Below are 18,764 nucleotides of genomic sequence, written 5' to 3' on the forward strand. Positions count from 1 at the left end.
CATGCTCATGTTATATTTCTATTGGAGAGCACAAGTCTGGAACTATATGAAAATTTCATTTTCATTTAACATTTCCTCCCCAGGTCCCCACAACACACTGCCACACTGGTGGGCTCTTTCAACACCATCTGCAACCATTTTTCTTCCTTGTTTGTGGCCAGAGGGAATGCATTTCCGAATTTGGACTCAAAAGCAAGTAGCAACTAAATTAAAGATAGGATAGGGTTTTATTTTCACAACATGACTTTTGGCACACTGGTTTAACAGATAATGGTTCCCAGACTCAAGAATACATTCAAAGATAAATATAAGCCAAGAGAGGCTCAGAAGACTTGCTTTCTACTATTCTGTCACTAAGATACTTCCTGGTAAGAGATAAGGATTTTCCCAAATAAGCAAAAAATATATATTGATAGGTAGCTATATTCAGTGTTTCTAAACCCTTTAGACAAGTCCTAAGGGAAAAACACTTTCTCCATTTCCTGTATTTGAATAGAAATAATTGGAGTCCAGTCTATCAGTCACTCTTCCTCCTAAACAGTGATTATACAGGTAACACCTCTAGTCTGCACTTCCCTGAGTGGTGTTTCTGCCCCATAGCAGTGACTCATACTAAAAAAAAAAAAGTGAAAGATGGATTTCCCATCATGGCTCAATGGAATGAATCTGACTAGCATCCATGAGAACCCAGGTTCGATCCCTGGCCTCACTCAGTGGATTAAGGATCTGGCACTTCCACGAGCTGTGGTGTAGGGCACAGATGTGGCTCGGATTTAGTGTTGCTGTGGCTGTGCTGTAGCTTGCAGCTATAGCTCTGATTCAACCCCTAGCCTGGGAGCCTCCATATGCTGCAGGTGCAGCCCTAAAAAGAAAAACAAAAAGAAAAAAAAAGAAAAACAGAAACACACCCCAAAAGGAATTTCAAAATGTTATTTCAAGTTCTTCTTTTTCTAGAAAGGTATATTTTTTACCTCAAACACCATGAAGCAGGCCAACATCTCTCAGAGATTTCTTTACCCATTTCTCCAGAGGTGATATTCAAAATATTAACAGCTGGCACAGCTCAGATACTCATCTCTCAGAATGAAGCCTGCTGTCAACAGTCCATTTGACCATCCTGGTACAAAATGAGTTAATGTCAGCACTGAGTGTTTACCTTCACCTGGACCTGCTCCCATGTATCTTTCCTCAAACGTTAACCTACCATAAACTCCTTCAGTCCCATCCTGGAAAGCATCTCTTATCACCTTCTTCCTCACCTCCCATTCCTCCAGATTCTCCTTCACTGAACCCCAAGAATCTGTCAGACAATATAGGAACCTCCTTAGAGGAGTCAGAGCAAAGAGACTGAAGGAGTAAATCCATAAGTTTTAGGGAACAAAGTCAAGTGATGAACTGGGTATAGAGATTAAGAAACAGTTCTTGGAGTTCCTGTCGTGGCTCAGCAGAAATCATGATTAGCATCCATGAGAACACAGGTTTAATCCCTGGCTTTGCTCAGTGGGTTAAGGATCCAGCAATGCTGTGAGCTATGGTATAGGCCGGCAGCTGCAGCTCTGATTCAATCCCTAGCCTGGGAACCTCCATATGCCATGACTTTGATCATAAAAAAGACCACAAAAACAAACAAACAAACAAAACAGTTCTCATCTTGCCACATACAGAAGCAGTAATGGGGAGAGGGGTAATGGCATTAGAGAATGTATTTCACTACAGGGCTCCATGTGTTAAATACAAGGTACCCTTCAGATCTGGTTTCTGGAATGGATATTTGGAGGGAAGAATAAAACCAGAGGAAAGACCCTTCCAAGCTTGTATCACCAAGATATGACAGTTCTTACCAAAAGTGATATTCTGCCTTATTTGGGCCAGCATCATATAACATTCATTAGAAAATCATGGGGAAAAAATCATTGAAAAAGATTCTTTAAATTCTAGTGTGATAGCCAGAAGGTTTATGTATATAAAGAATTTTATTAGGAAAGTTTATAAAGACAAGCAAATAATGAAGTTTCAGAGTCTAGACAGTAATCTAGATAGAGAAAGAAGTCAGTATTAGATAAAAAAGACAAATACATGGAATGTTTTGTCTGTTGAATATGTAACCTTAAAGAAGCTAACTAAAAGTCAGCATTAAAAAAAACCGAACCATGAGGTTATGCTTGCTGGTTCTCATCAAAATGTTTTCAGCTACAAGCAGCAGCAACTCCACCTAAAAATGGCTTAAACAATAAGGCCAATTACATAAGATGCTCCAGATTTGAATGGGCGGTTCAGTAGTCTCAAGGACCCAGGACCTTTCCATGTTTTTGCCCTGCCATCCCTGGAGTGTTCAACCACATTTCCCTCATGGTAGCTAGTTTGCTGCAGCAGTTCCAGACACCATGGGTGGGCATGAGCAAATCCAGACACAAAGAAAGGAAGTATTTCTTTCCATGCATCTCTCTTTTTAAGGGAGGAAAATTTCTCCCCAAAGACTCTTATCAGACACTTCTTCCTACACATTATGCAAGATTACTACCCTGGCTGTAAGCAAGGTGGGAGAATGAACCTCTGCCACATTTAGCATCTATTATGGGAGGATGGTCCTGTCAGCCAGGAAAGTGGAAGGGGGAGCTGCAGTGGGAGGAAGGCTTGCAATCTCACCCTCCAATCTGACTCAATCCCAATCTTTTCCCATGGGATGGAGACCATGAGGATCAAGGTCAGGATGTACACGGCACCTTCACATCTCACATTTCCTGTCCTCATCCCTCTCTCCTCTCCCCCTCCACCTCTAGCCTGTAGTCCAGCTTCTCCTCCCCTTCTTAGTCTGATCTTCTTACTCCTCCCTGGAAAAGACTCGAGAATTTCTTAGATCTAAAAGCAAACTCTAAAGTCAGATGTTGCCCAAGAAATGCCCTGACTAAAGCAAGATGTAGAAAAGGAAAAAGAGAATATATAAGAGAAAAATAGTAACAAACAGGGAATTCCCTGGTGGCCTAGTGGTTAAGGATTCAGCATTGTTACTGTTGTGGCTCAAGTTCGAACTTCTGTATGCTATAGGCAGCCAAAAAAAAAAAAGAGTAGCAAATAAAAGAAATGCACTAGTTTAAAAAGGAGGGAGACATGAGGAGGAGAGAGAAAAGGGCAGTACAAGTTAAAGGAGAAATTGTGAGAGAGAGCCAGGCCCCGGCTGTGTGTCTTTGGGTTAGTACTTGCTCATCTCAGTCTTAAAACCCTTTCAACTTGTTGTGAAGAGTTCAACTCAAACCACTGAATGGGCTCAGTCTTCCACCCTGGTAGAAAGTACCACTACTGGTCATACCATGATGTCTAGACATCCCAGGGCCATATGTACCATGATCTGGATTCCCTAAGGTCTAGTAGAAGAGATGAGTAACAGGAAAATATTTTTGAAGGTCTTCAGCATATCCTCACTCCAGACACCAATAAGAATAACTATTTATTTATTTATTTACAACTCAAGTTCTCCATAATATTCTATTCTTTCCAACAGCATTATCCATAGCCCCCGAGGATTCTGTCCCAGGATAAAGTCTCAAAAGTGCATTAAATCCCAAAGTTGTAAGAGCACTCTGTATGCTCTTGCTGGCTTTTCTTCTGTTTTCTTTACAACACAGGATTCCTTGAATCTTGACACATTCTTTATAAACAATATAAAAGGAACATCATAAAAATCATATTTTTAGTGATATTTCCACATACTAAGATGCAAAGAGCATTTTCAGCTCTGCATTTAGAAAAATTTCAGGCAATTTCCCCCCACGTATCATTAGCTAGGGTCATTTAAGCTTCCAGGTATTCATGAGTTGCATAAAGATGAGGTTTGGGGTAGAGAAGGTTTTAAGTTGTTTCATCAACAGGAGAAGCTATACTACAGGGCTTCACTCTGAAAAAATGCATCTACCAAATGGTTATACGTTTCCATTAGGTGGGAGAAAGGGGGAGGAAGAGAAGGAAGGAGAGGAAGGAAGAAAACTTGAAAACTACCAGTAAAAACGCACTGCCTCCATCTATAAAATGAGGGGAACCCTTCAGAGGCCACAGAATTCTCCTCCCCATCTATTCCAAGTACAGCATGAGCTGCTTCCAGCCCAGGCTCCCCAGTACCACAAACCAACACAGTGATTCCTCAGGAAATGGCCCAGGAAGACCTCCATCTACCTTGAGCTAAAAGAACACTGACTGTTCTTTGGTCAACAGGTTTGTGTGATAATTGTTCTTTCCTAGGATGTCTGGAGTACTTTAGGCAGCTTCATTTTCTATGTATTATCAGTGAAGAGCTTTAGATCAAAATTCAAGAGCCACTGTACTTGTGGGAGGGCATCTAATTGACATAATGGTTAGCATTTGGAAATGTATAAATATTTGGTGTGAGGAAAAAATTACAGCCCTGGTGGCCGTGTCTAGAAATCAAAAATCCTGAAAAAGCCCACACAGCTCTTTTCCATTCATTCATGTCCTCATTCAATCAATATTTATTGAGTGCCTACTATAAGGCAAGCACTATTCCAGCCACCAGGAAAAACAGTGGTAAATAATCAAACAAAAATTCTGCCCCCATGGAGTTTATATTCTAGCAGAAGGGACAGAGGACATAAAAGTTAAGTAAAATGTACTGAATGCTGGACAGTGATGCGTGCTCATGACAAAACACAACTCAGGGAAGCAGGATATGATATAAAATGCCAGGGAATAATTAAAGGCCTTCTTGAAAAGGTGACTTTTGATTAAAACACAGGAAGGGAGAAAGAGAGACACGTGGATATTGAAGGAAGGTCGGTCTGTGCAGAGGGAACAGCAAGCCTAAAAGCCTTCAGGCTACGATAAGCTTGTTGTGTTCTAGAAAAAGTAAGGTTAGTGGGGCTGGAGCAGAGAAAAGTGGGTGGGAGAGACTGGTAAGGGACAAGGACAAAAAATATAGATATCAAAATCATTTTGATATCTTCATTTCTGAAAAAGTGAAGGTGATATGGCACCAAAATGTCAGAAAGTACTGACTGGGCCTGGCCTAGCACTGAACACTAGGAGATCCTGAATTCAACCACTTTTCATTTCCTCTAACAGCCTGCTCCACTCCGCCCTCCCCTGCCCCATCCTTCTGATTTGCCCAGCCCCCTCTTTATATCCCCCATAACCATCTCCCCACCCTCCCTGCAGCAAAGCTGCTCTCCTGCAGAGCTGTCACTTTGTAAAGGATATGATAAATGGTTCACACTACAGTGATAATAATCCCTTCAGTTTCAATGGGCTTTACACATTCTGGAAGACCACTGACTTTCATTGGCTCATTAGATCATCGAAACATTTTTGTGAGGTAGGGAGGGTTCTTTTGTTAGAGAGGAGAAGATCACCATTCAGAGGTTCAGAGACCTATCCAGGGTCCCTCGGCTAACAGAAGGCAGAGTAAAACAAATTCATGTCTCCTGCAGCCCCCTTCCTAGAGACCCGTACAAGTACAGATATCCAGCATGAATGAAGGTCAGTGGCCTGGATCAGACACTTCTGGCAGCAGGACGGGACCAGGAGCTGACCAGTGACCACATTCTCTCATGGCTTCACCAGTCACAGTGAAGCCTTGAGGGTGTGAATGTAATCCAATGAACGGGAAAATGAAATCACAAAGCCAAGCCCAGCACTCAGGTGAGCAAGATTTTCCCTAATTCCCTGTAGCAACATTGCTCTTCCTGATCCCAAGCACAGCCCCCGCCCCCACTGGCAGGCAGCTGAGCTCAGCAAAAGCCAGGAGGAAAAAAAACCAGTCCACGATGTGTGCTCTAACCCAGGAGAGCCCTAACTCATGGGCCAAATTTGACCATGGGCCAAGGGACTTAAGAAGAAATTTAAAAACTCTAAATTATTTCCGCAAGAAGGGAATAACCTTCACTTTGTATTTTCAGTCATCCCTAAAAGAGCCCATTGTTTTAAGAGAATAAAATCATTGCAGGGCCTGGGCCCTTTTCTCTGCCACCATCAGGCCTGGGCCCTTTTCTCTGCCACCATCAGTCCTTTCACAATGAAGCCATATGAACGCAGAAGTGCCGTGAGACCGGTGTGGCTATGCCCCTGCCCTGGACACCACACTGCTGAGGCCCCACTCTGGCCCTCCTGTAGCCATGCCCTACCCATAGCCAAGGAGTCTAGGAGTCCATAAGGCCCAGGTGACATGACCACCTAAGCCTGTACTGCAAGCGCTGATACTTGGGGCCCTGAAATCTCTAGCCCAAAAACTCAGGGTGTACTTTACCCTCCTCATGGTGAACCACACTCCCAGGAGGCACACCACAAGGCCTGAGGATCACTGTTTGCAGGGTGTTGATGGCTCAGAGGGGCAGGCTGGGTGGAATCATGATGGGAGGAGAAGGGAGGGGCAATGGGCCAACCCCTCCATTGGCGCCCTTACCTAAATACTGCAGATGCTAAGCTAACAATGTCTGCATGAAGAAATGGAGGTGGACTGAAGCCACCCCTCCCGGAATTAGCCCATCTTTGTGTTTTTTGTTTTTTGTTTTTTTTTCAACAAAGAAAAGCCCAGAACCAGGTGGTTTTACTGGTCAGTTATACCAAGCATTTAAAGAAGAATTACCATCCTTGTCAAACTCTTTCAAGAAGTTGAGAATAAAGGAACACTCTCAAACTCATCTTATCGAGGACAGCATTACCCTGATACCAAAACCAGATAAAGACACTTCAAGAAATGAGAACTTCAGGTCAATATCCCCATGAATGTAGATGCAAAAATCATCAGCAACATTTTGGCAAACTGAATTCAACAACATATTAAAAGGATCATACACCATGATCAAATGGGATTAATCCTTGGGATCTAAGGATAGCTCCATATACATAAATTAACAAATGTACGTAAGATTAATAGGTTGAAAAATAAAACTCATGATAATCTCACTAGATGAAAAAAAAGCATTTAATAAAATTTCACATCCATTCATGATAAAAATGCTCAATAAACTGGGTATAGAAGGAACATACTGCAATATAGTAAACAATTAAGACTTCATCAATGAATTCAGTGAAATTACAGGACACAAACTTCATCAATGAATTCAGTGAAGCTACAGGATACAAGAATCAACACACAAAAATCAAATGCATTTCTATATACTATCAACAAATTATCTGAAAAAGACAATCCTATTTACAATAGCCATGAAAAACAATAAAATACTTCAAAGTTTAACCAAAGAGGTGAACAATTTGTATATTGAAAAAAGTTTAAGATATCAATGGAAACAACTGAACAGGACACAAACAGGATTTCCTTCCTTGGCTCAGTGGTTAATAACACCAACTAGTATCCATGAGGTTGCGGGTTCAATCCCTGGCCTCACTCACTGGGTTAAGGATCCAGCACTGCCGTTAGTTGTGGTGTAGGTCACAGATGCAGCTCCAATCTGGCATTGCTGTGGCTGTGGCATGGGCTCGCAGCTACAGCTCCGATTTGACCCTGGCCTGGGAACCTACATATGCTACAAGTGTGGCCCTAAAAAGCAAAAAGACACAAACGGAAAGACATTCCATGTTCATGGATTAGAAGAATTAATGTTGTTAAAATGCCCAATTCCCATACTATCCAAAGCTATCTAGAGATTCAATACCATCTCTGTCAAGATTCCAAGGGAATTTTTTTTACGGAAAGAGAGAAAACAATCCGAAAGTTTATATGGAACTACCAAAAAGAAAAAAAAAAGTGAATTGCCAAAGCAATCCCTAGAAAGAACAAAGCTGGAGGCATCACACCTCTCAGTTTCAAACTATATATTACAAATCTGTAGTAATCAAGATAAGATGGTAATCATTTCTCAATATATAGATAAATAAAATAATTATTTTGTATACCTTAAATTTACAATGTTATAAATCAATTGCATCTCAATGAAGTTGGGTAAGAAAAGGAAAAAAAAATTGTCTAACATACGGCTGGCAAGTGACAGAGCTGGAACTCATTCATCCCTCCCTCTTTCCTTTCCTTCAGTGGTTATTGAGATCCTAATATCTATTGGCTACTATGTCAGACTGCATGGATACAGACATAAACACAATAGCCAAGGTGGCCACTGCCCAGATGAAGATTACCTTCTGACAGGGAAGACAGAGAATAAACAACTAAGTCAAGAAAGAAGCAACATAAAGACAGACTGGGTCAGTGCTATAAATAAACAAATAGAGGGGTATAATCAGGAGGATCTGGGAAAGGAGTAGATGCTATCTGAGATAGGATGATCAAGGATCTGTCGAGCTGCAAAGCACAGCTCTTTCCATGGCCCCTTCCATCCCTCCAGTGTGCCCCTGCAGTTGATGTGACAGCCCACCTCGTTTCCACATGTTCAACAACTAACTCCAAGTCTAGCAAATATTTGCAACGTTTACCACAGCCAATAACTCTGAGTCTTTTCCTAAGATGCTGCAGAATTCATAAAATGCTTCCTTCTCTCAACGGAATAAAAAGGAGATCTGTGCCTGTATTGATGCATAACCAAAGAGGAAGAATCATAAGAAAATTTTAAATTAACATAAGCTTTGCTGACTGTGGATAATCAGTTAGGTCACTATTATCTGCAAGCTGCATGTGTGTGTGGTACTGCCCCCTACAAGATGTGATTTAAAGAAAATGAAGCTCACTTGTCTCTTTCCCTCATCACCATCACCCACCTCCAACCAAATCCAAAGTCTTATCCCTATCAAAGTTCTAAAATACCTAAAATTCCCACCCTATCATTCAAGTGCATTATGGTAGAAAGAGCAAGAAACAACTCGTTTGAAGTTTAAACTAGGTGCAAACACCTAGTTTGAAGTTTAAACCTTTCATTGGTTTTATAACCTTAAGGAAATCACTTACTGTCTAGGATTCTCAGTTTCTGCCACTGTAAATTGGGGGAAATAACCTATTTCTGGAAAGAATATATGAGTTAGAATATGTGAAATAATGTTGAAAATTACCTGAACATCATGAATATATTAGAGCAGTTTTGAAATGCAAAATTTACTTGGGAAAGGTGTGTAACTCAGAGTGATTTAATTAGTTGACCTCCTGATGCCCCTCACAGCTTTACTCTTAGATAATGGGGCACACAGGACTTGTCTGATAGAGGAAGGAGAATCAGGGTACCTGGAAGACAAAGTGGACCCACATAAAATGAGAGTTTCCTGGGAACCCAGATGGGCAGCATGAGCACTTTGGAGAAAGTAAATTTATCAAACTCAAGACAACCTTGATGAGGAAAAACAGCTGGTTGGAAATGGAGTGTTGAAAAACAACCCAGACCATACCACATGACTCAAGACTCTTCCATTGCCAGGGCACAGCCCAGAAGATAGCCAGAGCCCAACATGGGTGCTAGTGTGAGAGTCAGTCCCAGGGGACCAACCAGGAAGGCAAGAGCATCAACGGAAATCAATACTCAGTAAAACTCACCTGTAGCTTCAAAATGCACAACTCTGTACTCTTTCTGCCAACAGTATTCAAGTATGAGGGAAAAGTAGACATTCCAGACTATAATGACTGTGCAAGCTGACCGCTCTCCAAACCCCAAAAAGAAAGTAAACCCATAGCGAAACAGGGGGTAAAGAAGTAATGGTAAGCACAGAAACTACACATACATAATCAACCATTGGCTCTTAAGAACAACTGTTCTTTCATTGCTTAAAAATCAATACCAAGATGTGAAAACTGTAGTAAGTCTTTATGTCTTGGATAACGAAAGAGATAAAATAAATTTATATGGGAAAATAATTTAGTTAAGAATGGATGCTTACCAACTCCAACCCTCAAAAGCACAAGTTGTCCATCCATCAAACATATGCAAAATGGAATATTACTCAGCATTATAAAAGACTGAAATAATGTCATTTCCAATAACATGGATGAACCTTGAGATTATCATACTGAGCAAAATTAGTGAAAGATAAACATGATATATTTATATATGGAATCTATTAAAAAAAGGATACAAATGAACTTATTTGTAAAACAGAGACTCACACACCTTGAAAACAAACATATGGTTACCTAAGGGGACATTTGGTAGAGGGGTGGGATGGACTGGGGGTTTGGGATTGACATATGCACACTGTGTTATATGGAATGATTGGCCAATGTATAGCATAAGGAACTCTACCCAATATTCTGTGATAATCTATGTGTGAAGTGAATCTGAAAAAGAAAGGATTGTGTACATGCATAAATGAATCATTTTGTTCTAGAGAAATTATCACAACATTGCAAATCAACTATACTTCAATAAAACTTTTAAAAATGACAAAGAGAAAGCTCCAACCCTTATAACCACCAGTGGTCCACCATGGGGATGACAGCAACAAAATATTTTGCCATCCCCCGCAAAAGTATGATTAAAATAAAAAGATAATCACTGAATAAAAACAGAACAAAATTAAAGTGGAAATATAACTTTTATCTTGTAAAAGCTAAAACTATAGAGCTTTCAGGTAAAACATAAAAAATTATCTTCATGACCCTAGGGTCAGCCAAGATTTCCTAGTCATAACCCTAAAGGCAATAATCATTCAAAAAATAATAAATTGGACTTGATCAAAATTAAATTATTTCCTCTAAAAAACACATTAAAACAAAAGGCAAGCCCAAGGCTGAGAAAAAATTTTCTCAGTACATACATCTAGCAAAGGATTCATATCCAGAATACATTTAAAAATTCCTACAAATGAATAAAAAGATAACCTAAATAAGATGACACACACATCTACCACATGCCCCAACAACCCCACTCCTAGATATTTATTCAAGACAAATTCTTTTTAAATACATCAAAAAAAACCATTATGTACATAACAGCCTTATTCATAAAACCAAAAATGTTCCCAAACCCAAATGTCCATCAGAAAGTGAATAGATAAGTAAACTCTTCAGTATATTTAAACAATGGAATATTACCCAGCAATTATAAACTGGAGTTCCCTTCGTGGTGCAGCGGAAACAAATCCGACTAGGAACCATGAGGTTACAGGTTCAATCCCTGGCCTCATTCAGTGGGTTAAGGATCCGGCGTTGCCGTGAGCTGTGGTGTAGGTCGAAGATGTAGCTCAGATCTGGCATTGCTGTGGCTCTGGCATAGGCCAACAGCCACAGCTCCGATTAGACCCCTAGCCTGGGAACCTACATATGCTGTGGGTGCAGGCCTAAAAAAAAGACCAAAAAAATAATAAAAACAAATAAATAAATAAACTACTGATATAATAATGCTGATAAATCTCAAAAGCATTCTGAGAAATGAATAAAGACAGACACCAAGAAGTAAATACTGTGTATTACATTTACATAAAGTTCAAACACAGCAAGACTAACGTGTGGTGCCCAAGGTCCAAAAGTGGTTGTCTTGGGATGGGGCCTTGACTGGAAATGCAAACATTTTATGACAATGCAAGTAGTCGAGGTTTCATGTGGTAGTTACATATATGTAAATAATTATCAAACCTATCAAACTGAACTCTTAAGATCTGTGCATTTTATTGTGCCAAATTATACCTCATTTTTTTTTGATAAGCCACAAAAGAAGTGTGACTGTGTTCCTTTAGTAACAAAAACACAGTTGAGGAGAGAAAAAAAATCCTCGTGATAGCAATGAAACCCATAAAGTATAGGAATAAATATAAGAAAAGAGGTACAAGACTTTCACAAAGAAAGTTATCAAATTTATTGAGAATAGATCTAAATTAAGATAATGTTCACCAATGCAAACTTTTCATGTTACGAAGATAGTATCCTCCTCCAAATGAACGCATTCATTCAATGCAATTCCCGTGAAATTCTCAGGGTTAGTTCAAAGATAAGGATTCACGGAACTGTAGAAATCGAATTGTCTTACCCAGTAAAGATGGACGTATCATCAAACTTAGAATTTCCACTTCCAGGAATCTGTTTCCAAGGAAAAGTCTTATCCCTAAGCACAAAAAGACATGTACAAGAATGATAACTGCAACATTCTTTTAAAAACACCAATAAACACCTAAATTACTTTTCATTATTTTGGATTGCTGAACGGTTTCTTCATAAGCGAACCGGTCTGAATGAAGTTGATTCTTTAGAATTTAAGGATAAATCCTAATTTCCTGGCCAATTTGTTTAATCTTTTTTACTCAAAAGGACATGCATTCTGTGTTCGTTCATTACTTATTTACCTTTCTTCCCAGATTTAATTGCCTCCGCCCAGGTCCACTTCACTTCCAGCTGGAATACATCCTTCACTTCTTTCAAAGTGAATCTTTGGTAGTAATTACTATGAGACATTGTATGCTAAAAAATATCTGTATTCCAAACTCATATTTACCTACTTTGCTCATTATAAAATTCTAGTTTTACTATATTTTCTTCAATACTTTGAAGATATTAATTCACTGCTTTCCCAAATCTGGTGTAGCTCTTGATTATCCGTATGATCATGCAAAATATGTAAGTAAAATAATATAAAGTATGATTATAATCTGATTTTCTTGCTCCTTTGGGGTGAGGAGCTTTTTTTTTTTTTTTTAATCTTTGAACACTTTTAGAATTTTTTTCCTTTGATATCCTTTACTGTCACTTTAGAATGTTTCTGTGCAGGTCTCCTCTCCTCTTCTGTACTCCATGTTCTGTCAGTTTCAGGAGCTTTTCTTCCAGGATTCTGAAGAGAGAAACTTCCACTTCTACTTTAATTCTTCATCTCTCAAACTGCCATCTCTTCATCTCTTCCCAATGCCTTCTGAGAAAACTCCTCATTCCAATATTTCAGTCTACTAAGATGTTCTTTGTATCCCTTTTCATAGGCAGCCAGCCATCCACTGAATTCTTTATTTCAATAATTACATTTGAAATTTCCAATATTTCAACAATTACATTTGTAATCACCATTTCCAGTTGGTTCCTCTATTTGCTTCTCCTTGCTCTTTTTTTTTTCAATAGTCTTCTTTTTATCTAAGAATAATTACTACACTTATTTTTTAAATTACTGTTCATTCTATTTCCTCTGGTTTATCTTATTTGTCAAATTTCTTCATAGAACATTTACTCCTCACATATCTCATCATTTTCCTTGTAAGCTCATCTTTTATTCTCTTAGGACAATCAACTGCCTTGCTAATACCTGAGAGAGATGTAAAAACGTAGGCTTTGCTTGTTTTCCAGGTTGAGTTAAGATGGTCTTCAAGGAAAAATGTCTCAAAGGTGGCAACCTGAATTCAATCATTCCCAGACCATCACCATCATTTCATCACCACCGCCAGGCATTCCCCTGGCCTCCAGGAAACATCACTAGGCATGTCCTCATAGGCATAAATGTTGTCTTGTATAATTGCCTAGCCCACTGGATGGAAGGAGTAGGCATGATAAGTGAGTGGCTGGGGACATACAGGCTATCTGACTACTGCTTCTCACTTTGGCTCTGGAGTTGCCCTCATACCACCCTGCCACTTCAGCCTGGTGCTGCAACTTTCCTGTCTACAATAAAAGCAGGAAATGGATCACCCAAGTAATGTGAAGAAGAGAAAGGACACACTAGAAGCCTCTGCCCAGCCAAACCCTCTGATTTCCATGGCCTTCTTCCTCTCCAGTCTGGCAGCCAAACACATTCATCCCTCTAGGGTTCTCATAGTTTTTTCACTAGTTAATGAAAATGGTTGAGATCCACTCTTTCTTTTTCCTATGATATCTCCATTGCTGTGTTCAGAGAAGAGCCAACACCATGCAAAGGCTGAGCTGAATGGAACTCCAGGTATATTAAGGCAATACAATAAAAACCTCACTGAAGACAAAGGTATTGATGACTGAGTACATAGCTAGATTACACGCCAACCCCCTACTCAGGCTGCATGTGCAGTTTTCCTGACCATCCTCCACCCAAAGAGAGAACTGTAGAATCAATTTAATTTAATCAAAGCTCACCAAGGGCACAAAAGGTAACTTTTGTTGTTGTTGTTGTTGTTACTACTTTTAACAATTGCTCAAAGGCAGTAACACTTGAGAGAAATGAATATACAGCCATAGACATATATCCCACAAAGCATAGTCAGTCCCTGCCCTCATTTAATTCACCTTTGCTTTTAACATATATTTTCAAACTTTCATGGCTTTCTGTTCCCTTCCCTCCCCAATATAAAATATTCATCTATTCTAACTGTATTTATTCTGTTCCAGTAAAAAGATGTAGACAATGGCTGGAATAGACAGTCCTTCAGGGTTTCATGAGTTCTCCTATCAGAAAGGCTACAATCTGGTTCCTTCAGTGAATTCCGGGTAAACATTCATTACTCTGAGACAGGGCAAGCCACTCCCCATGGCTCAATTACAGAAGTTCTGGACCACAGAGGACAGAATCAAGCTTCTCTTCTTTGCTCAAGTTAACACAGTATTTGGACAGTCTCCCATGGAAAACTGAGAAAGAGGCCATGACTTGAGAGCCTCCTGGGAATCTGCCCTGATGGAGACATTATTTTCTCCTAATGAAATAATACCAATTTAAACACCAAATCACTTCTTGATAAATGGTTCAAGTGTTTTCATACAAGGCCCCTTGAATAAGCATGAAATAAAAGTGCTGCCATTATGAATTACATTAGTGGTGAGATTGAAAATAAATCCTTAACATATTGAATATCACCAGACTTCCCCCAAGTCCCTCTACTGTAAAACAGGGACACGAAACTATCATCACAGGTCAATAATGTTGTCATTCCCATAACTGAGTATTTCCCATTTCTCCTCCTGTCTCTGGTTTTGGACCTAAGAGACCCAACCCACACGAATTCATACCACAGCGCCATTAGAAAATGTTTAAGCCTCTCGGATTTTGCCTTTATTTCCTTCCCTATTCCCAACCTGTACCCAAAACTCATACCTATTGTTCTCCCAATGAGGGGAACATCCGCTAAGACTCCATCGCCTGACCAAAAAAGAAAGTTAAAAACTGTAAAAAGTAGACAATGACTAGCCAAGATTCTTTGGTCTCTTCTCCCCTCACCTTTCAAAGACATACTAAACCTCAACCTCTTTTTCCCTTTACTAATACAACAGGACAAGGTCTTGGGAGAAACTGGCCTGGCCTCTGACAAGTTAGGAATTATTACCTCCCATTTTACACATGAAGCAACTGAGGCTCCTAGAAGTTAAACCACTCGCCAGATATACCAGGAGCAAGTGCCAACAGGTGAACTAGAATGCCGCTTTTTTATTTCCTAAAACAGTCTTCTTCCCATTGCCCAACACTGTAAGTTTTTAACAAGATGCTCAAGTCTTCCCAGTGCATGACAGCCTGTGCAAAAAGTTGGGAGGACACTGGTATTCCTCAACTTTTATTAGTTCAAATCTCATCAACCATTTTATTTCACACCATCAAAAAAGCTTCTCTATTTCACTGCGGTGGGTTTCAACCCCCTACAGTTGCCTTTCTACCACCCTTTGGTAATAGGCAATCACTAGGCCAATGCAAGGTCACCATCTAGTGGTGAAAGATACTAACCACAGGCTACACTTCGCATCTTATCCAATCTTTAGCACCCTTTTGGCCCTCTTCCCAGGCCCACCTCTCACCCCACTGTTATTTCCATCAAATGTACAGAAAAAATTTTCAAAGGAAATAATGGATTTCCAACTATATAAAACAATTTTAAATTAGTTTAAGATTTAGGCATTTACTAAGTCAATACTCTTAGACCCAAGACTGTAGGTAATGATCTACCCTGTCAGCAGACTGTTCTTAGCAGCCTAGAGCTTGACATGCAAAGAGACCACAAAAGAACCCTAGACGTGAACCATGTGGCAGATTATTGTTAGATAACCACAACTCAGGCTAAGGGCTAGACTCCACTTCATTAAAAGAGCTCTACAATCTTCACAACTTCCTGAGAAATTAAGCAAGTACTCCTCAAGCAAAACCCACTACTTCTACAAATAATGTAGATTCTGATTCTACTCTCAAATAGCAAGTATTTACTGAACACATGCTACAGGATTAGAAAACAGTATGAGGTGTGTTAGCCAAGTACTGAGCATTCCTCTAGCAAGCCTGCTTTTCCTACTACTCACTCTTCCAAAGAATCTGTTGTCTTCCTAGGAAATATTTTTAACTGCTGAATTTTGTCATCTTTTTCAGTCCTAACCTTCTGCACAGCCTTTAGCACCCCAACCAAGTACTCTTCCTCAAACTCTCTCCTTTCTTTGACCTTCTTGGTTATATGCCTACCTTTCCGATCACACCTCTAGTTTTTAGTCTGTCCCCATACCCTCATGCCTCCCAAGCTATGGATATATTCCCCAAAGATCTAGCTTAGGACTCTTTTTATTCTTTTTATCCTGACAATCCATCACATTTGTGGCTTCAATAATCACCTCAGTACCTCCATTCCTGACTTTTCTTCTAAGCTCTGGTGTCCCATTTTTAACTGCCTTCTGGTATCTCCCCACTGGGATTTCAAACGCAACATTCCTAAATCAGAGATCAGCATCTTCCCCTCCAAACTCCGCTTCTCTTCGTGCACCATTTCCATCCATTAGGCTCCATATTCTGCTGCTCCTTTAACTCCTTCCTTCCCCAATGCACTCTCATCTAGCCATCTCCAGGGGCAGTTAGATCTGTAGCTGCATTGATCCCTCACCATCCCTTTCTCCCCTGTCTCCCCAAGGTCACTACTCCAATTGAGGCCCTCATTCGCTCCCACTCTGACTACAATCTTGCAACTATTATTCCTTCTTTGTTTTTTACTGAGAACCTATTACATACCAGGCATTTACCAGGCACTGGGACTACATCAGGGACCAAATGAGATAGCAGCCTTGCTCTGACAGGATTTATTTGTTTTTTGTTTGTTTGTTTGGGTTTTTTTTTTTTTTTTTTTGTCTTTTTAGGGCCACATCTGCGCCTTATGGAGGTTCCCAGGCTAGGGGTCCAATCAGAGCTGTTGCTACCAGCCTACGCCAGAGCCACAGCTACACCAGATCCGAGCCATGTCTGCAAACTACACCACAGCTCACAGCAACACTGGATCCTTAGCCCACTGAGCAAGGCCAGGGATCAAACCCACAACTTCATGGTTCCTAGTCAGATTCATTTCCACTGCGCCACAACAGGAACTCCCTGACAAGATTTATTTGTTGTTGTAGAGAAAGAGAAAGCACACAAATATGAAGAATGAGGAAAGGCATGAAATAAAACTTCATTTTCATCCTTGTCTCCTTGATTCAACAGAACAAGATCTCTATCATCTTGAGGCTTTATTTTAGTTATTCTGCTCTACTCATTATATGTGACTTGTACTAAAACTCAGAGAAATTCAAAGTTTTACATCATTGATGGCAAAAGGGGGAAAAGCAAAAGTCTTAAGGTGTTTTCCCCAAACTTAAACTCTTGCTTAACTTTAAAATCATTTTCACAAATTAAAAAACAACTTCTAAACTTCTGAGAGCTAATTAGGCAAAAAATTGTCTATGTGCTTTGCCAAAGCAAAAAAACTGTAAAATGAACAACTTTTGTTATTAGGAGGCAAATTAGAAGGGTGTGTCTGTTTTGATCATTTAGTTGGAAACCTGAAAGTTTAAATTATGTTTATTGTCCTTACCAGAAAATATTAACCCATTAAATTGATGCTTATTAAAACTAAAAAGCAATCAATAAGACCTGTGTTTGTTCATATCCTCACTATTAATTTCTGATTTTTAAGGCCTTAAACACCTGAGTGACTGATTTATTCATTTATTCTTCTTGTTACTTAACAAACATTTATTAGAGCTGCTTACTATGTGCTAGACATAGAATTGGTTTCTGGGGTATAGAAATATGACGTTGTCATTATCCTCAAGAAACTCACAGTCTACCATGACAAGAATTTTTGCGAAACAGTGAGAGAGATGAGAGTTGTAAGAGAAACTCGGACAAAGCTCTCTGGGAAGAGGATTGCTAAGAGTCAAGCAAAGCTTCAGCGAAAAAAGACACTTAGGTTGGGTCTTGAGAGATGAGTGTTTTCTCAGCTGAGATGGGAAGGATGCTGCATACAGAAGAAGATGCACTCAAGGGTGTGACACAACAGAACATTCACTGCGGCAACTGCCAATACCTAAGAGTCCCAACTTTGGATAACAGAGGCGGAATAAACGAGTGTTCAAACTTGAACAGAATTATCAATATATTGTTGTTGTTTTCCTTTTTCCAACCGCACCTGCAGCATATGCAAGTTCCTAGGCTAGAGGTCAAATAGGAGCTGCAGCTTCCCCTCTACCTCACAGCCACAGCAACACAGGATCCAAGCGGCATCTGAGACCTACACCCCAGCAACGCAGGACCCGAGCCACAGGGACCTATGCTGCAGCTTGCAGCAAAGCCAGACCCTTAACCCACTGAACAAGGGCAGAGAATGAAGCCATATCCTCATGGACACTACGTCAGGTTCTTAACTCACCGAGCTATGATGGAAACTCCACACACATTGTTATATTTGCACAAAATTGGCAGATATTAGCCAGTTTCTGACATCAGCTTGTTTAGCATGTTCTCAAATGACCCAGACCATGGTATACAGATAGAAACTTTTAGCCACTGACTCTGCCTTTAGTCACATCACAAGTCCTCCAAGACCTTAAATTAATATACCCTCAGTGGGCCCAGGTTTCCCAAGCAACCATAAATTTATTAAAAGAAACTTTAGTTCTACCTGCTGGTTTGTGTTACCTAGCATTTGCCTGTTTTTGTTGTTACTGCAGCAACAGGTGGATAGTGAAAATTGGCACAGAACATGTGGTACTGCTA

The 18,764-nt window shown here is 40.0% G+C and overlaps 1 long non-coding RNA gene across 9 annotated transcripts in view; it reads right to left on the reverse strand.

Moving 5' to 3' along the window:
- LOC146404815 (uncharacterized) overlaps nt 1-18,764 on the reverse strand; it is a 779,473-nt gene that overhangs the window by 591,775 nt on the left and 168,934 nt on the right. For 4 of the 9 annotated variants that reach the window (XR_014841985.1, XR_014841987.1, XR_014841986.1 and 1 more), the window contains one exon: nt 11,862-11,936. The exons of the other annotated variants lie outside the window; for them this stretch is intronic. This is a non-coding gene — a long non-coding RNA (uncharacterized LOC146404815). The remainder of the gene's footprint in view (nt 1-11,861; nt 11,937-18,764) is intronic. 9 annotated transcript variants of the gene reach the window in all.

This window comes from Sus scrofa, chromosome 3, assembly GCF_054392235.1.
Source record: "Sus scrofa isolate SSC_HxYL_T2T_F1_AM1 chromosome 3, Sscrofa_HxYL_maternal_Yorkshire_Landrace_v2.0, whole genome shotgun sequence".
Classification (NCBI taxonomy): domain Eukaryota; kingdom Metazoa; phylum Chordata; class Mammalia; order Artiodactyla; family Suidae; genus Sus; species Sus scrofa.